General features: G+C 45.6%; 1 long non-coding RNA gene across 1 annotated transcript; it reads right to left on the bottom strand.

The window, feature by feature from the left end:
- Positions 1 to 11,209: 11,209 nt before the first annotated feature.
- On the bottom strand, positions 11,210 to 11,645 carry LOC311234165. The gene is made up of 3 exons (XR_014620073.1): positions 11,525 to 11,645; positions 11,382 to 11,429; positions 11,210 to 11,291 (listed from the first exon to the last, which is right to left on the bottom strand). It is a non-coding gene; the product is annotated as an uncharacterized lncRNA (long non-coding RNA).
- Positions 11,646 to 20,436: the final 8,791 nt, after the last annotated feature.

The raw sequence follows: 20,436 nt of genomic DNA, 5'->3' as shown, positions 1-20,436 counted from the left end.
ATCAGCTCTGTGACCTTGTGTCGGCTGTTCAAGACTATCGGGTACTTGACGTCATCCGGTAAGTCTGGGGCTCTCCGCAGACGACCACCCACTCTGATGAGATTATGGGCGTCGCTCTCGGGGGCTAGGTGGAGCAGTCTGCTGTCTGATGGGACGGGCTTTGCTCCCTGTAGACAGGCTAGCTCATCGGGGAACGAGTCTCTCTGGGCTCGTTGTAGTAGAAGAAGTTCTGCTTCTTCGTAGTCAGCGGCTGAAATGTCAGTCGTGGGCTTGACCTCTGGGTGGTGCCACAGAAATGTCTTTAGCTGCGCACTCTGTAGGGTGAGGCAATCGTCTAGATCGGGGTCTGTGGGGACGAGTGTGTGTGTCAACCCACAGAACATAGGTTTCTTGTTCTCTGCCTCCTCTTTACTCGCCTCCCGTGGGGTGGGTGTAGGCCACTCTTCTTCTGGGAGCTTGAGAAACTCTGGTCCGTCACTGTAGAGGTTGTGACGGGTGAGGTCATCCAGGGACATTCCCCGGGTGATGACGTCAGCTGGGTTGTGTTTGGTGTCCACATACCTCCAGCTCGCTACTTCTGTTAACTCTTGAATCTCGGTGACTCTGACTCCCACGAAGACCTTGTATCTGCACGAATCAGACCGGATCCATGTGAGTACGGTCGTGGAGTCTGACCACAAGATTGTTCTTTGCACCGGGATGGTGAGTTCACGTTGGATTAACGTGGCGAGCTGCGCTCCTGCTAGGGCTGCGCAGAGCTCTAGACGCGGGATAGATTGTTGCTTTCGTGGGGCTATTCTTGAGCGAGCCAGGATGAAAGCAGTATGTATTTCTCCTCCCTCCTCTCGGGCACGCAAGTAGGCCACCGAACCGTAGGCTACTTCGGAGGCGTCGCTGAATACGTGCAGGTCGATCTTGCATGTCTCTGGCCTCACTGTGGGTGGGAAGTAGCTGCGGCATATATTAACACCTGGGAGTGAGCGGAGTTCCGTCTCCCACTCTCTCCATGTGGATGCAAGGTGTTCGGGTATGGGATCGTCCCAGCCCTGGTCCTTGTCCCATAGCGCTCTTACAATCATCTTTGCCCTTGTGGTGTAAGGTAGAATACATCCCAACGGGTCATATTGTCTGGCGAGTGTTCTGTATACACTCCGTCTGGTGGTCGGTATTGCCGTCGACCTTCCCTGCTCCTTGGTCAGGGGTTTGTGTCTATAATGGAGCGAGTCTGTTTTGAAGCGCCAGACTAGTCCTAGTGTCATTTCTTGGGCTTCTCCTGGGATGGTCGCCATCCAGGTGTCGCTGCTCGCTGCCTTGTCCTCGGGGGAGAGGCTGCGCAGTACTTGCGGGTCGCTGCTGGCCCACTGCCTGAGATCAAAGCCGCCTTTGATCAGGGAGGCGCGGAGCTTGAGTAGGAGAGCCTCGGCTTCTTCTGGCGTCGAGACGCTTTGTAAACAGTTGTCCACGTAGAAACTATTTGTCACACTTTGTTGGACCTCTTCATCTGCTGCTGGGTCCTCTGCGACGTGTTTTTGTAGTGCAAACGTAGCACAGCATGGGCTGCATGTGGTTCCGAAAGGGAGGACTTCCCATTGATAGATGGCTGGGTGCTCATCTCCGATCCTCTCTCTCCATAGGAACCGCAGCAGGGGCTTGTCCTCCTCCACTAGTCTCACCTGCAGGAACATCCCTTTGATGTCGCCGCTGATAGCCACCTTGTCCTGGCGGAAGCGTAGTAGCACGCCTAGTAGGGAGGGGCCGAGTGTTGGGCCGGCCAAGAGTTCTTTATTCAGATTTTGTGATCCGATCTGGTAGCTGCAGTTAAACACAATGCGATCCTTGCCGTTGTGGTGGACCTTGTGGTGCGGCACGTACCATGATTCGGTCGTCTGATCGGCCTCTTTAATGTCAATTTTCTTTATGTGTCCCGCTGTGATTAGTTTGTTAATCTCAGCGCGGTACACAGCTTCTTGAGCGGGGTCTTTGGCTAGGCGCCGCTCTGTGTTCAATAGATACCGCTCCGTCGCCTCTTTTGTGGCGTGAAAGGTGGGCATTCCTTCTCGCCTCAGGAGTGGAGTTGCGTATCTCATCACTCCGTTGACGTTGACTCTCTTTGTCCCGTGCTCGAGGAGGGCTATAGCGTAGATATCTTCCTTAGAACGAATGTCTTTCCTTTCGTTCTTAAAGGGCATTGTCTCTAGTGTCCATAGCCTCTCGACATGCTGCAGGAGTGTGGTGTCTCCTTCTGTCGCTCTGGAGTGGAGGCAGCTAGTGGCTGCTGTTCGGTTAAGAGACTTGGCGAGGGGGCCTTGTAATGTCCATCCTAGGCGGGTCTCGACTGCTGCAGGGCAACCTCTGGGTCCTGTATGGACCCGGTCTATCGGGACTATGCGGTCTGCATGGCCGGAGCCTATCAGCAGGGTCGGGGTGGCACCGTCTATGAGCGAGATAGGGAGTTGACGCAGGTGCACATACTTATCCATCAGCTTGGCGATGGGGTAGGTGTACTGCGAGAGTCCTATTTCTTGGCTGGTGAAAGCATTAGTAATCCTATACCGTCTCTCGGGCTGCCCGCTTGCTGCGATAGTGAAGGAGACATTCTCGCCCTTTATCGTCTTTAGATCTCTTCTTATTGTCCGAATCGTCATCTGGTTCTCGCTCCCCCGCAGCCCCAGCTGGGCCGCAGCGGACGCGAGGAGAAGGGTCTTCTCTGACCCGTCATCAAGGACGGCGTAAGTGTCCATGATCTTATCTTGGTAACTCAGTGTTACACGGACCACCTTTAAGAGCACCTGGGCGCCGCTGCTGCTAGCGGGGTCAATATACATAACACTTGCCTTTGTGCTGCTGGATGGTGCAGGCTTTCTTTTGTTACTGTCGTGTAGGACGTCTAGGTGGGCTCCGTCACACTGACTACACCTCTTCTTGAGGCGGCACTCGGCTGCCATGTGACTGCGCGCACATCGGTAACAGCGCCTGTTGGTCTTTATCCAGTGACTCACTTCTTCAGCGGTCATCTTCTTGAACTGGTCACATTGTGACAACCAGTGTTCCTTCTCGCAGTACGGGCACACCATCTTCCACTTCTCTTTCATCGAGGGGGTACTGTGGTTCTTGCTGCTCGGTACTGATTCTGATTGGTGCATGACAGTCACCGATCTTCGGCCATCGTTTACTCTCCTAGGTCCCTCTCTGGAGCTTGGTGTGCTCCGCACGAATGTATCCAGCCGTAGGCTGCTGACTTCTCTCGCCAGGAAGTCGGCTAGGTCTAGGAGGGATGGCTCGGGACCGTTAGGATCACGGTGGTCTCTTTGCCGCCTGAAGCGCTCCTGTCGGGCGGGCGGCAGCTTCTCTAAAATCCTCTCGACGTTCGAGTTTGCGTATAGTTCGTGCATACCCTTTTCTCGTTGCGCCCCCAGCATCCCTACCAGGGATTGTACTTTAATAGACAGGTCGTCTAGTGAGCGATTGTCTGTTGCTGGGGGTAGGCGGTCAATATGCCTTATCTCTTGTATTACGTAATCCCATATACGTCCATATCTTTGGTCTAGTGCTGCTAGAGCCGCTGTGTATGGGGTAGTAGAGGTGGCATAGGCCAGCGCTATGTTGTGCGCTCTGGGCACTTTCAGGTGCTTCAATAGGATCGCATACTTGTGGCGTTCATCAGCTACATCCACCATCATTGTCTCTAAGCACATCCGTAGCTCCGTGTACTGTGCTCGGTTCTCATGGGTGAAGTCTGGAAACGTCGGTGTGCCAATGTATGACGCCGTGGATGGCTGGCACATCGGTGAGCGTTGGAAGAGAGGCCTCCTGGGCGAGTCTCCTCTTACGCCTCTCGGTGGGCTGGTACTGGCAGGGTACCATGGCCCGCTGGTCCAGGTGCTATTCCTCGGGACTGGTCGTGCGTCATGCTCACCCGTGAATCGAGTTAGGGTTCTGTAGCGCAGAGCCGCGGGGGTATAGCCTGGGCTGTACTGGACCTCCTGGTCCTGTGGAGTAATGTGCTGCTGTCAGGCTTGACTCTCCTCTTCTCCCTCTTCTTCCTCTGCCAGGTCTTCTAGATCCTGTAGTCGTCTATTTAGCCTCTCCGCGGTGTCCGCTGTTCCTTCCTTGTAGCTGGGTCTCACTTGGACCGGTCGGGGAAGGAGTTCGGAGGGGGGTGTGGGCTCTCTCTGGCGGTCGGGCTCAGGGTCGCTTAATCGGTTAGGGGAGGGTGCCCTTGACCCGTGTCTTGACGAGGCCCTGGAACCCCTTGTGGAGGGAGGGGGTGTTGCCCTGGTGATCAGCTGCTCCATTAGCTGCGCTTGTAGTCTGTCGCGCTCGGCTTGTAGTCTGTCGCGCTCGGCGTCGCGCTTGGAGAGATCTGCTTCTCTTTGGGCACCGGCAGCGGCACGCTGGGTGTCGGCCCGGTCTCTTGCCATATTCTCTTCCGTCTGAAGGCGTCTCAGCTCCAGACGTATGTGCTCTTCTTCGCTCCGTTGCTGTGTTTGGAGTCGATCGCGTTCACCCTGAAGTCGATCGCGTTCACCCTGAAGTCGATCGCGTTCGGTAGAGGCTGCTAGGCTGGCGAAGAACGCCTGTGACAGCATCCTCTCCGCCTCGCTGGGGGAAGACGCTTGTTGAAGTGAGCCGCTCCTGGCAGTACCCGTTGGGGATGCGTTCCCCTGCGGGGAGTCCTGGAGCTCTATCTCCTCGGCGCTCTCCTCCTCTTGTTCCGTGCAGAGTTCCATCTCTGGAGGGTTGTCTTCCTCCCGGAGCTCTTGGGGGACTACTTCTTCGGTCGTGGCGGGGGGTAAAGTCGTGTCAGTTCCCTCCTGGTCCCCACCGTGAGCTTGGTCAGTTACATTAGAACCCACTAGGGCCTCTGTGGTCGGGGTATCCTGGTTGATAGGGTCGGACATAATTTTACTTTCTACTTTTACCGCGTTTACCGTTTGTAGAAGGCTAGGTAGTATACTGGCAGCGTAATCCTCTAAGTACTGAGGTGGCTGTCGTCTACGCTGCGGGCGTTCTACTTTAGGAGGACCGTTTCGTGGAGTGTTCATCATAGGCCATTTCAATATTAATACCACTATATTAATATTACGCTAATTACCCTCCGGCTCGAAGGACCAATTGTAACTGAGGGGCACAATTCCCTGACTGTATTGATAAGTATGGTATCATTAAACCACTACCGCTTTATGTACTTTAACTACTGGCCATACAGTACACGATATCTAAATATGATGAACACTTTCCCACAATGAAATCGGGTCCACACAAAGGTAATAATCAAATATTTAATATATAGCAAAAGGTACATATAATATTCACCATTACATTTATGATTTGAATGCACTTGTAAGGCAAATGAGTACTCGTAGGCAAATCAACACTGAATGTCCAATCTCTGGTTACGCAGGAAGCAAGTATACAACCTGGCTCTTAGGGAATTATAACGATGGCACACTTAATGATTATAGCTGGATATACTGTAGGGGTCCTCCCGGTTGTAAGCCGGCAGGGGGGGTAGGAGAGCCGTCGGCAGTATCCCGTCTGGTCAACGATGTCTAGGGAGACTTCACGTACAGAAGACAGTGCAGTAGAATCTTGATCCACAGATGAATACACCTTGGCTCTCTTGTAGGCTGTAGCTGTAGCTGTAGCTCCACAGTGAAGAAGAAGCGAGGCGACCTCAGTCTGGTCTGAGCGCCGTCTCACCTTGACTCCTCTCGGGGTAAATCCAACACTCACCGGTGTTGGCGATTATCCGCTCCACAAATCAAAGTACCAAAGCAAATATATATTCCATGCCGCATAGGGCTCAGCAGTCGTCGGGTAGGTAATCCAATGTACAGGTCCACTCGGTCCTCGCCTAGAACTCCTCGGATGAAAGCACCACGTGTGGTCTGCCCAACCTGGTTAAGACTCTAGATAACACGAGGAAGCGATGGGGGTGCTGCTCACTTTAGAACTCTAACCGCACGATGCACCATACATAATAGACTATTATTACTTAATAGAAATACGGTGCCAAACTCTGACAATTCAGCTATTAATTCGCACGAGGTCTCAATGCTATTCTAAGGCCAAACAGGCCATACTACACCACACGCGGTATCGTGGGGTGAGGCTTCACGTTCTGTTACTTAGTTGGGTAGAAGGGTAAAGGACTAAGGGATAAGAGGACTTCTACATTTACTTGCACCATATTTATATGCACGGTGAACAAATAGTGCCACTCTCCTTTCGGTAGCCGTATTCCTGCGCAGAGCCGGGGCTAGTAGGGACATGTTTCGTCGGTACCATTGAACTTGGCTCCAAGGGGCTTGTCTCCTGGCGCCAGTTCCTTGTCCAATAAGAGAATGAACTATTATGGGCTATAGTAGACTAAAGGGACATTCCGTGTATATGTACAAGGAATATACAAGGGATATCAAACGATATACAAATACTATTCAATATATATCCATAAATAAATATATATATTCGGTTTAATCTGATCCTTCACAACAATAGTATTGTATATTATATGGTAACTCAGAACATTGTACATATGTCTATACCGAACACTGTGACCTCATTTTCTTCTTCTAAAATTACATGCTATACTATGTTATTTGATACTATCTTGTCTAGCACAGTCTCTGGAGCGTAACAGTAAGAAGCATTTTGTATGAAAGTATTCTGTACTTCTGTATGACAACTATTAAAGAAACTTGAGAAACATCTCTTTGATGACCCTCCCGGAGCTTGGATAGGAGTAGGAATAAACTGTACATATACAGCACTGTTTGAACCTGGCACACAACATACTTCACATGTCATTTTTCTTTTTGTTATTCCACCATTGTGGGGCAAGGACTAAGAATAGGCGACTTCTCTTTGATGACCCGACTTCTCTTTGATGACCCTCCCGGAGCTTGGATAGGAGTAGGAATAAACTGTACATATACAGCACTGTTTGAACCTGGCACACAACATACTTCACATGTCATTTTTCTTTTTGTGGAGACGAAGATGATGAGTACCGGTCTTCTCCTCAGACAGTTTTTCAATACAAGTACGACTCAAGACACAGAACATTAGTATGCAAAATAAAAAATGAACACAGATTTTGAGTGTGAATGAAAACTTTATTGCAACAAGATTGCAGAATGGGTACAATACAGTACGGCTCAATACACACAATTGTTAAGGGGATGCAGACCAGAGAAAGAAGTTTTGTCTTGTCTTCTCGTACTGAAAACGTGACTGTTAGCACAGAGACGGCTGCAGTTACACACAGGGCCATTTTCGTTTCGTTTTCAGGGTCAGTTTCGCTTTTCAGAACGCAACGTAATGGCAGGCAAGTTGCCCAGTCCACACGAGCGCTGGATTTAATATAACCATGATTGTATGTGCGCAGTTGCACTGTTCGGCCACACACAACCGGGGATTTGCTACACTGCAACCCCGGTCTTTGAAAACCGGAGTCCAGGGTGAAGTTTTGCGGTTTTGTGTGGGCATAGCAACCAGAAAGGGGGTTGGGAATTGGCATAACGACTAACAGTGGGATGGGAGAAAAATCGGAAAAAGGAGGGGGGGAAAAGATAATAAAAAAAAAACTCTAATGATTGCGGAGGAGGAGGCTCTTGTAGGGGATTCGGTAGTTGATGGGGAGCCAGTGGAGTTTTTGCAGGGTGGGGGTGATGTGCTGCCAGGGTTTGGTGTGTGTGAGGACCCTTGCAGCCGAGTTCAGCGCTGCTTCTTCCTTTCACGGTCGATTCTGTCATCGAATGCCTCCCGCTCACTAATATGAAAAAGCATAACATATAGAAAATGTAAAAAAAGGTTGACAATGCAATATTCTGGTAATTCTACACTGTACCACTATACATATGTGACGGGTGGCATTAATGAGAAAGGAGGAGGGGCCTCAATGAGCCAGGTTCCGTTATAGGGGGATACCTGCGGGAGGAACGTTAGTTGGAATTGTTTGTTGCGGCCGGTGCAGTGAGGTAGGTGCACACCTCACTCCGGAATGCAGGAACAAGCATTACACGCTAAGGTAGGCAGTGGTAGTATTATGGTATAGGACAGGGGTTCCCAAACTTTTCAGGCCAGGGCCCAGAAAATAAGGCGTCAGAGAGCCGCGGCCCAATGCACATCGTCAGGCTTTTTTTTCTTTTTTTTTTGCCAGGCGACCGATTTTTTAAGCCAAATATCACTTCAATCCTATTAAGTTAGTTCAAGTTAGTTATTCATTTATATGTGCTATTTATGAGAGGGCTAACTTGTTGCAAAATAATAATGATAATAATAATAGCCTCATTAAAATACTATTGTTGCTTCGGTTGTTTTCAGCGTTTTATGTGCATAATCTGTTATTTAGTTTGAAATGTTCGTTGAAATAAGTAGATTTTTCGTTTTTGTTTATTTATTAAGTTAATATAAAACCATATAGTCACATTTTAGAATACAATAGAATAGAATTTTAGAATACAACTAGAAACACTGTCCTGGCCTGCTTCTAAGTTCAGTGGCCTGACAAAAAAAATTTAAAATTTAAAAATTAAAAATTAAAAAAAAAAAAGTATTTTATTTTTTTTATTTTTATTTTTTTTTTATTTTTTTTTAATCATCTCGCGGCCCACCCGTGGCTGCTCGCGGCCCACCTTTGGGAACCACTGGTATAGGAAATGGAATAGCGGGTTTTAAGGTGCTCGGCAATATGTGTGACATGGAGTGTTTGTTCCAGATCACTTGCCTGGTTCCCAGCGGGATTGAAAGTAGTCGGTAGGATTATAGGACCACCGACGAACCAGGTATTTTAAATGTAGTACTTTGTTTTAGCATGTAATGTTGTTTAATAATTATGAGTGTTATTGTTTTAATAATAAAGTGTTTTTTTTTTTTTTTTTTTTGTCTTTTTCCCCATCCATTTTCCGCCGATTTTCTCCCATCCCAATGTTAGTCGTATGCCAATTCCCAGTCCCTTCCTGGTCGCTGCGCTTTACCCCCCACAGTCAGATCATATGGGAGAGTGGAGGCTACCACGTGCTTCCTCCGACACACGTCCAGCCAATCACCGCTTCTTTTCACCTGGCAGCGCGGATTCTCATTGAGAGGGCGTAGCGTGTGGGAGGACCACACTATCCCCCTCACGTCCAATCCGCGCTTAGCAGGCGCCCCGACCGAACTGTAGGAGTCGCTGTTTACAACGACCCGGACCCACCCCGCCAGCTTCTCCCACCCTCTGATACAGCCAATCGTATCAGTGCAGACGGCCAGCCAAGCTGGTGACAACCCCGGAGCTGTGAGCTGGATTCGAACAGGCAAATCCAACTCAGCTCCGGGGCTGGTGACGAGCGCAATCTCCGCTCGACCACCTAACCGCCCTATAATAAAGTGTTTTAATACTGTTGTGTTTGTTTCCCGGCAGAGCACCAGTGGTCCAGCTGCTCTTGCCGTGAAACACTTTTAGTATATTGTTTGGTAGTTATAATATAATGTCTAATCCGCCCGGGCCAATGGGCCGGTAGACGGGCAAAAAGAATTGGGTCTTGCCCTTGGGCCGGATTAGTTTTCTTTACATGTATGTTTATTTGTGTGTCCGTTTCCCCCCCACCATAACACCAACCCATGTACAAGGTACCTCTCTCAGACGTGAACACGGGCAGGCTTAGTGTGCCATTATCATATGGATGCCGTGGTTATGCACAGTTTGCACAAGTTGAATCACCGAGTGGTAGGATATCTGTTTACTTCATTGTGAGAAGTTTGACATCCCTTTTTATACAGTTCTTGACGTGGTATTTATTGATGTGTGATAACGTTTCCTTCATTGTGTGAAGTGCTATTTATTGACAATCGATATCGTATGAAGTGCTATTTATTGACAATTGATCGTATGAAATGCTATTTATTGACAATTGATATTACTCTCCTTCATTGTGTGAAGTGTCACCAGGTTGCTGTGAATAAAACCCTGCCCGGTCAAGACTGATTGGGGTTCCTGAGCATGAGGTTGAAGTGGGCTTATAGTAATGTTGTCCACTCCTTTTTATGTAATAAATATTATGGTTAAATTAACCTACACTCTTGTGTCTTTCTTAAAGCTAGGAACTTAGCGGGTGTAACACATAGTTAGGTATAATAGCGATATGACCAGGACAACACATACTGTGACAATAAATTCAAAACAAGACATTTAAAAGAGAAAATGTTTCAGATAATAAAAACGAATCTGATGATTAGGATAATGTTGGCATGCCTTTTGTCGACATCTGGGGTCCAGAAGATTTCTTCAGCCCTCTTACTGGTGACCTCATTGACTGCTGCAATAGCGCTTATAGTGGCCTGTCATGGAGAGAGAAGATTACAGTTTACCCCATGAGACAGAAGTAAATGAGCCCCTGGATCATGCATTATTTTTCAATAACTGCACACATTAGAATTGAAATCTCTCAACAAAGGCTTGTTTCATACATAGTGAAAAGTAAAAATATCATACAAATTCACCTCAGGCAGCAAGACCTCAAGGATATAGGCTACATTATCCAGGATGGGTACAGATGAGACTGTGCTGGCCAGGATGTTTGACAAGAAGTCAAACACTGCGTTTTGATGCCCGTCGTCCTGAAAATAGACTGGGGCACATGTGCCCCTCTCACCCAACGTGGATTCTGCTATTCTCCAAGGACGGTGGACGTGTGCCCCTCTCACCCAACGTGGATTCTGCTATTCTCCAAGGACGGTGGATGTGTGCCCCTCTCACCCAACGTGGATTCTGCTATTCTCCAAGGACGGTGGACGTGTGCCCCTGTCACCCAACGTGGATTGTGCTATTCTCCAAGGACGGCGGATGTGTGCCCCCAGGACGGCGGACGTGTGCCCCTCACCCAACGTGGATTCTGCTATTCTCCCAGGACGGCGGCCATGTGCCCCTCTCACCCAAACGGCAGAATCTGCTCCGATAGAATGTTTAGTTAATAGCTATCAAAGCCTTTTAGTTTATAATTCCTTATAAACAGATTAAGTTTATAAGACACGCATTACTAATTTCACTTACACATAGCACAAAGTGGTTTTCGGTCCAGGCTGGAAAGACTATTGCATGTTTCATCTTCATGTCAGCCTAATATTTATGAAACATGAGTTTGCCATTAGAGTAGGGATGTGCCATTATGCTTATTAAATTTACTAACTGAATGATTATATTTATTTCATCAATTAATTACACTTACCGGAAATGAAGCTAACGGGTTGATACTTCGGTCCTTCCAGGTAGGAACAACATACATGTCTTCTATATAAATGTCCATGTCCTGATGAGGAAAAAACAAACATGATTATTAATAGTCTGCCTTCAGTACCAAAAGTTACTTTTAAATGTGTAATTAAAAAAGAGGTCATACACGTTTCAGAGCCAGTTCACCAATGAGCTTCAGGCATGCATTTCCAATCTGCAAGAAATCACAATTAAGACATTATAGTGAACATGACTGAAACTCTCCCTTCTGTAATAAATGTTAATCTGTTAGACCATGTGACTACTCACAGTTGAATCCATATAGCTGTTCAACCCAAGGCTCCAAAACTCATCCCGTGTCAAACAAGTTTGTCCTTCCTTCACAATTATTTCTTCCGAAGGCCTCTTTCGGTCCAGGACATAACTGAGCTGAAGATAATAACCATTGTTGTGATACAGATGAGTAGTTTTACATAGAAAGTAATTATTTGTAGAAATTTGCCTACCAGTTGTTGTTGGATAGGGTACAGGGTCGATATGACCCTGATGTAAACGAGACACTAATCTCTCTACCCCGCGCTCGGTTGCTAACTTGCTATTGTTTTTTACAGTCTGCCGTGAACATGGGAAATAATTGCGACAGCTCTGCTGTACACTGGGAACCTTGGTTGCTATACCCACACAAAACCGCAAAACTTCACCCTGGACTCCGGTTTTCAAAGACCGGGGTTGCAGTGTAGCAAATCCCCGGTTGTGTGTGGCCGAACAGTGCAACTGCGCACATACAATCATGGTTATATTAAATCCAGCGCTCGTGTGGACTGGGCAACTTGCCTGCCATTACGTTGCGTTCTGAAAAGCGAAACTGACCCTGAAAACGAAACGAAAATGGCCCTGTGTGTAACTGCAGCCGTCTCTGTGCTAACAGTCACGTTTTCAGTACGAGAAGACAAGACAAAACTTCTTTCTCTGGTCTGCATCCCCTTAACAATTGTGTGTATTGAGCCGTACTGTATTGTACCCATTCTGCAATCTTGTTGCAATAAAGTTTTCATTCACACTCAAAATCTGTGTTCATTTTTTATTTTGCATACTAATGTTCTGTGTCTTGAGTCGTACTTGTATTGAAAAACTGTCTGAGGAGAAGACCGGTACTCATCATCTTCGTCTCCACAAAAAGAAAAATGACATGTGAAGTATGTTGTGTGCCAGGTTCAAACAGTGCTGTATATGTACAGTTTATTCCTACTCCTATCCAAGCTCCGGGAGGGTCATCAAAGAGAAGTCGGGTCATCAAAGAGAAGTCGCCTATTCTTAGTCCTTGCCCCACAATGGTGGAATTGTCCTAATAAACTAACCTACACTGTAGCACTCAACACTTTATGAACATTGTTACTGAGACGAAAGTTAAGTTTACTCTATTATTACTAGATCTGGTATGTCTAGATGTAACACTGTATGGGTACAAGTTTACTCTATTATTACATGTCTAGATGTAACATTACTGTCTATGTATAATGTACCTATGTAAACGAGACGAACCCCCCCCCCCCCCCCCCCATTCGCAACTACTTGTCCAGACCACTTATACTTGTCCAGACCACTTATACCCGTCCAGCCTGGCTCTGCGGCTCTGCAGATACCCCCTATTGATTTAGGGGGCGGAGTAACCGATTCCCAGTCAGCTCGTGCCTCTCTGCTGCTGCGTGTTTGCATAACGCCGCGCGCCAAAACCGAACTGGAAACACAGACAACAAACCTAAAACAAACCAGAGGAATACTAACTAACTATCTAACTAACTAACTATTAACGAACTATCATGTATATTTACTTTTGCGGCAGCATCCGGGGCGGCAGACAAGACGTGGCCATTTATCAAGGAATCGTGCGGAAGTTGCAGCAGTATGGAACTGTCCTGACAGAGCACGTGAGTCACAGTGAGATCTCAGAGAAGGGTGAGTGAGTGTTTATTATCTATGATGCATTGAAAATGGGGGACCCTGATGTAAACAAGACGAAAGTCTTTCTCTGGTCTGCACACCCTTAACAATTGTGTGTATTGTACTGTACTGTACCCATTCTGCAATCTGTTAATAAAGTTTTCAATCAATCAATCTGACCTCATGGTGGAGGTTGTTGTTGCTGCAGATGTTCTGATGTCAACCTCTTCTTGGACATAATCAATGTGGAACACGTACAACAATAAGATCAGATATTCCTTTATTGATCATAGCATATTATCAACCTCTTCTTGGACATAATCAATGTGAAACATCATAACTGAAATGAGGAACACGTACAACAATAAGATCAGATATTCCTTTATTGATCATAGCAGCCAGGGCAGGGTAATAGTGGGAAGACATAAGTTAAGTATAGGCAATCAAATACAGCAGATGATGGTCTAGTCTAGTGTATGCCCTATCGGTTATATAATATTACAATCATATAATGTGTTACAATAAAATTAGGCAATATCTTTTTTTTTATATATATTCTTTTAGATCTTAATATATATATATATATATATATATATATATATATATATATATATATATATATATATATATATATAGTAAAGGTAAACAGTATACACAAGGTGCAGGTGAGGGTCTGTATCTGTACCCTGACTGGCATGATGTATTGTATGTCATACCTTACAGTGAATAATTCAAAGTTGGATAGATGATGCTTGTGTTCCTCTCCCTGCAGGCGAGGATGCTGTGGTGGACGGAGAGAAGGCCATCCATGACAGAGATATGGAGTGGCTGGTGAAGTCTGATGGTGAGAAGAGAACATACTTCCAGCTTCCCTCCTAAAAAGTGCACCATGCAGTTTGATTAGTTACAGTTGCATTTCTTACACATAGGGTGACCAGATGCAAAAAGTCCAAAAGTGGGACAACAGTAAGATTTTGGTGGGACAAAGTGGGACAACAGTAAGATTTTGGTGGGACAGATAGATAATGTAAATTTTTGTATTAGAATAACTGCCATGGTCTTCACTGAATAGATTTAAATCAAAGGTTAAAGGTTAAATCAAAATAAATACAAATTAAATACCACCTAACATCTGTTTTAAATATTCAAACGTCATCACTTGACAGGAATGTCTTGTGTTTGATATTCCCTGTTAACACAGAACTAGGGAAAACAGTGTAGTATAATACAAAAATAATAATACAAATAAATTGTGTTTCTATATTAGAATAACTGCCATGGTCTTCACCGAATAGATTTAAATCAAAGGTTAAAGGTTACCACAGTCGGCTGACCTGTATGAATGGGAGTGTTGTACTGTGTGATAGACACTTGTTATCTCAGCTGCAGTGACCTTGTCCGTCTGGCTATCATTGTTTGGTTTAAAAAGAAACGTATGTTTCTTTTTGGTGAGCCACTTTCAAGTGAGACTCACGTCCACTGTGGCGCTTCAAGTCGTATTCTCCTCCATGCGCAATTGAAAATGAACTATGACACAAAACACAGAAAGCCTGCTGCGGATTGCCTGCCATCTGCCTCACCCAGTCATGTGTCGTTTGCCAGTCTTGGTTGTAACTGCAGGTCCGTTTATTTTTACTGCTTTCCATCTTGAACTAGTTTGCTTGTAATGTTGTTGTGTTTTTTTTGACCAATCAGATTTGCGATATGAGGTAGCGTCACGACTCAGTCTCAGTCACGTCACAAGCAGGCAAGCAGCGCGCTAAAGTACTATAACCAATCAGAGCAATGTGTGTGGACAAGAGGCGGGTTGCTACGTTTACTGTCTGTAGGGAGGGGCTTTTAGACACATGTTTTTTTTGGCTTCGAAAAGAGGGACATCCTCTCAATATGAGGGACGCGGGACATTTGGTCAAATGGTGGGACAGTACAACCAAAAGGGGGACACCTGGTCACCCTACTTACACATATTCTACCGTGTGTCATGAATCAAAGTGAAATCATTTTGAAGCCATGTGAACAGAATGTAAGCCTACGTTTTAAACAACATTGCGGGGGCGCTGCCTTTCTAGTGAAGCAGTAACTTCTCAGGCAGCTCTCCAGCTTCTAACTGTGTTCTATGGATTTTGATGATGTTTGTTTATTCAGTTATGATGAACTCATACCTTAGAATCTTTCACTTATCTGATTCTTCCATATATTCGATTAGATTCAGATTAATTGTCATTGTACATCACAAGCAGGGGCGGACCTAGCACATTTGGCGCCCTAGGCGAGATTCACCCCCCCCCCCCCAAAAAAAGTTTTTTTTTTTTTTTTTTTTTTTTATAAATTTTTCTTTTTTGTAATTTTTTTTTATGGCTTTTGCCTCTTCATAGTTCTCTAACGTTAGTCTTTCTTTCCTCAACGCTCAATTCTATAAACACTTGACCGATACCCATCAATGCACAGCACTCTAGCATGTTCTGACTGTGAACACCTAAAGCTGAGGCTCAGACCGACCGACCGTTTTAGATTTTTGGCTCATTTCCTGTTAGAATTTTTTTTTATGTAAAAATAATGGTTGCAGATATAGAGGGGGGCGCCAAAACTGCACAGAGATTTTTTTTTTTTTTTGCGCCCCCCTCTGGGTGGCGCTCCAGGCGACCGCCTATATCGCCTGTAGGAAGGTCCGCCCCTGATCACAAGTACAGTACAACAAAAATAACTTGGCATCTAACCAGAGTGCAAGGTAAAAATAAAGTGTACAACAATATACAGTGTTAGTATATGGAATATGAGTCAATATGCTAATGTGTCTACAGTATTATTATGTACAGTGATACAGGTATATATATATACACTATGGTAGAAGCCATACTGACCAGTGGTATAACTAATATAGCACCTTTAATGTTAGTCTTAAAGGTTTTGCGGGTACTATTTTACATACAGGCCTAAGTAATAAAACAAAAAGGAGAAAACTTCCATCCCAGCAACAACACCTACAAACACGTTTGTAGAACAAGTTCTGTCTCGTAATGGATCTTGCTCAGCGTCACGACTGCACTATACTTCACTCGTGCACGCGCACTGAATAAAAAATTCCACAATGTACCTTTACATCCCAACATTCGTCTGGCCACACCCCTATCAACTTACCCTCATAAGCAGGTGTGTGGTCACCTACTCGCCTCCTTCTTCGCTTTCACCACAAGGAAGTGCCTTCGGTAGATCCCCACTTGACGAGGTTGTTAGTAGAAGAAAGTTGGAAAACAAGAGATACGTTGACATCATATCTTTATTTTCTCTCTCACTATTTTCGAGAAAATACGGCGATATTGTCTTCGTTACTGGAGTGTCTGGAAGATGATGATCATTCTACACCTCCACCGGTTTTTTCGTATTAGGAGCTCACGCTGCTGACATGCTTCCCAACTACAATCCTCCTTGCTGCGGCTGGATGGGGTAGGGGTAAGACCCTCCGGCAACACAGCTGGACTGTAGGACACACCGACTGTTGTGAGAAGCGGTGGGTTCCAGGTTGGGTTCAAGTTCAAGTTCAAGTTCTTTAATAGTTGTCATACAGAAGTACAGAATACTTTCATACAAAATGTTTCTTACTGTTACGCTCCAGAGACTGTGCTAGACAAGATAGTATCAAATAACATAATAACATAATATAGCATGAATTTAGAAGAAGAAAATGAGGTCACAGTGTTCGGTATAGACATATGTACAATGTTCTGAGTTACCATATAATATACAATACACAATACTATGCAGTGTACTAATGTACAGTACTATCTAGTGCAAAGCAGAAATGGGATGAGGTACAATTTTAGGTACAATTTACAGTAAGGTGTACGAGTTGTAGTGCAATCCTTCATCCATAAATATAAAGTGTGGGGAGTGGGTGCTACAGTGTGTTTGTTTAAAGTGGGTGTGTGCTATAAAGTGTGTGGAGTGGGTGCTACAGTGTGTTTGTTTAAAGTGAGTGTGTGCGTGTGGATGTGTGTGCTATGTGCGTTTGGTGGTTGTTGTTGTGTAGTGTTCATTCATTGTTCGTTTAGCAGCCTGATGGCCTGGGGATAGAAGCTACTTCTGAGTCTTTCTGTGCTCGCCTTGAGACTCCGGTATCGCTTGCGACCTCTGGTTGTTGTTGATGCTATGGGGGTTAGCTAACAATTTACGAAACGCCGACCCCAGGCTAAGGTCCTCTGCTCGGCTTAACACGGCGGTCGGAGGATCTTGGCCTGATGCCCATGATGACTAATCTAGTGGCCCGCGCTAGGTTCTGGTGATCCCAGGATTCTAGAGCGGATGCTTCTCTGTCCCGTGTAGGCCCCATCTTTCATATACAAATTAAAGTTTACCCTAACGAGGAAATGTGGGCATAAGATCTTCTTTATCGGAAGTTCCATGCTCAAAGGGTCCCGTGTGTGTCTGGATCACCGTTGAAACTGTGTTCTGACATCTCTTTTTCTTTTCCCTGTTAGGGAAGGGATTGGGACAGCGGCCTGTCTGCAGTGTAGCTTGTTATGTCATTGTATACAGTTCAGGTGTTGGCTGGTTAGCTTGCATGCTAGTTATGGCCTACTGCCAGTCAGCTGTTAGCCGCGCAGCTGTTAGCTGCGGCGTTAGCTCGCTGTGTTTACCAGGCTGGTATACGTTAGCTTGTGGCTATCAGCCGATCGGCTGTTAGCTTAGGGCTGGGCGATATGGAAAAAAATCATATCGCGATAACGATATGATAATTTTATTTTATTTCTCGATATCGATAATTATCGATAATTATTTATATTTATAAGTATAAATTTTTTTTTTTTTTTTTTTTTTTTAACAACAGATGTATGTTTATTTTGCAGCAATTTTTTGTCATTGCCGCCATCTTTAGTGTTACATCCCCTCACACTCCAGTTCTCAGGCTGCAGCTGGTTTAAAAGCTAAAGTAAACCGGCTTCTCTGCTGGCTGTGGCTCCAGAGGAGTTGAACAGTTCTGGCTCTGCTAGTTTATTTTCGATCTTTTGGCGCTTTTTTGGTGGACAAACCACCGCACATGTGCACCGTGACTTGTGACTGGAGTCTAGCTCTGCTAGCACACATAGCCTACTGTGTACAGATGGTTTCAAACTGTATTTTAAATTAGAAAGCAAACAAAATAAATGGACAAGAGAAAAAGAAATCTGAATTTGGTCAGTATTGTCATTTGGACAAGCAAAGCCATTACTTTAAGTTGCAGGCAAGAAAGACAAGTCTGTCCACTGTCTCTGGTTTTAAAACTGCCCTGTTGCAGGAAAAAAAAAAAATTATATTAAAAAAAAAAAAAAACGATTTTTCGATTTTTTTTATTTCGATATTCGATATCGATTATTAAAATATATCGCGATATTTATCGTTATCGTTATATCGCCCAGCCCTATGTTAGCTTAATGCTACACTGTTGAACGTTCTGAGACTATAACATGCTTTAAACACTCTGACTACGACGTCATCTTTGACAGAGGATGTTAGTCGAACCTACCGGGAGCCCGGCCGGCGAGGACTGCGTCAACAAGGAGAACCGTAGCGGCGGGGTGGAGCAGCGACGCTGCCCGTGTCGTCAACACAGGATGCTGTGTTTACTATCGGTGCCCTGTTAGCCAGACTGCAGTTCGCGTGGTCTGCGCGCACGGTAGGAAAGGTCCCGACCAGACCTTAAAACGCGTCTTCTTCCTTCCCTTCTAATGTTTTGTAATAACGATGTTTTCCAAAGCGGGTGTTGCTGCAATACATTTAGGATACGACGCGAGTTGTGTGTGAATTGTCTTGTCACTGGTATTAGCTTCTCCATGCAAATCGGGTTTTTTGTTACATATGTAAAAATGATCTGGTTTGTTGTGTTGAGAAACATCATGTGTGTTCATGTACCGTGTACTCACAACTAAGGGGGTTAAATTAACCTATAAAGCTATGCTCAGTGACATATGAGTGAAGAATGAATTATTTTCTCAGCCTGTAATGACAATGAACAGTGTGTTCACATATTAACGGGTTTACCTGTTCAACTGGCCGTATTAAGGGTAAGGTAGGAGGGGTGTTCCCCCCGGTTCCCTGGGGACTTCCCCACCCTCCTCTCAGACATGTTGTTTACAATATATTGTGTCACTGTGTTGTGGGATACGATGTAACCCTTAGCTTGGTTGCTGGGGTTGTGCTAAAACCGCTTGAGAAACTATATTTTCCTAAAGAAAAGATTGTTTGGTCACTTTTCGTGTGTGCTTAGCAAGGCCTGTGGCCGATACTAATCGAGAATTGTGTATTCTCTCATTATGAAAAACGGCGTTCCTCTGTAGAGTGTATTTGCCATTTTTTGTGGTGATAAAGGGTTGTGTGTGTCTTGTGATCTACAACTGGGTTAGGTTGGCCACAGAAGCACATGTGTAAGTCTGGTACCGGGGCTCTTAAGGGGGCCCTCTCTATTCTGTGTTTTTTCCTTAGTAAAAATCAGATAGCAGGTTAGCACATGAGCTGTGTGAAGCTGTTAGACACTTCATGTAGCTGACTATGACTGTGTCATTCTCTTTTTTGTCATTACATCGTATCATGGGTGTGGGGTCGTAAAGGGGTGAACTGGTAATCCTTTCCTCCCCTTTTGATGGGCAGGGGTTACAACCTCCTGTCCTTCAAGGTTCCTGTCACGTTGCTGTTTGGCACGTTACAGGGTAAGAGGGGGGGGGGGGAGGAGGGAGTTTCCTGGTCCCACGCCCTGGAAAATTGGGCGTGTGCACCGCAGAAATTCCCCCGCCATAGAGTACGTCACTGTGCGCGTCTCTGTTGGTAAGACTTCCGTGAGCTGTTCAGGTCCATATGATGGATCTGTTTCAGGGAGTGGTCAGGGCTCCTCCTCACGAAGCTCCTACTCGGGCCTTCTGTGAGTTAGAACTCTCCTTCCCTGTGAGGGAGCCTCCTCAGAGTTCAGAGCCTCCTCCTCAGATTGTCAAGGTGAGTAGAACTTCAAAAAGGAGTTCTGCTCTATTGTGTGTGTATTCGATTATTGAGTGTGTATTGGTTCAGTGCCTCCTCCTCGGAGAGCCCTAACCCAAAATATTACATGGCTCAATGTTGCAATATATTCTTTTCAATCTATACAGCTTGCGTGGGAAGTCTCTCTGGGGATTTCCGTCTCCTCCCTATGGGAGGGTGGTGGGATGTAAAAATGTAAAAAAAATTTACCCTCAGCGTCGTCACGAGGGATTCATGTCAGTCTGTGTTCTTTCTTTTTTGAATAAAAAGAGGAAGGTACATGAAGCACGATGGCTCCG

This window comes from Notolepis coatsorum, assembly GCF_963971535.1.
Source record: "Notolepis coatsorum genome assembly, chromosome: 9".
In the NCBI taxonomy this organism is placed as follows: Eukaryota; Metazoa; Chordata; class Actinopteri; order Aulopiformes; family Paralepididae; genus Notolepis; species Notolepis coatsorum.
The sequence above is the reverse complement of the archived record's forward strand: the minus strand, read 5'-3'. Positions and strand labels throughout refer to the sequence as shown.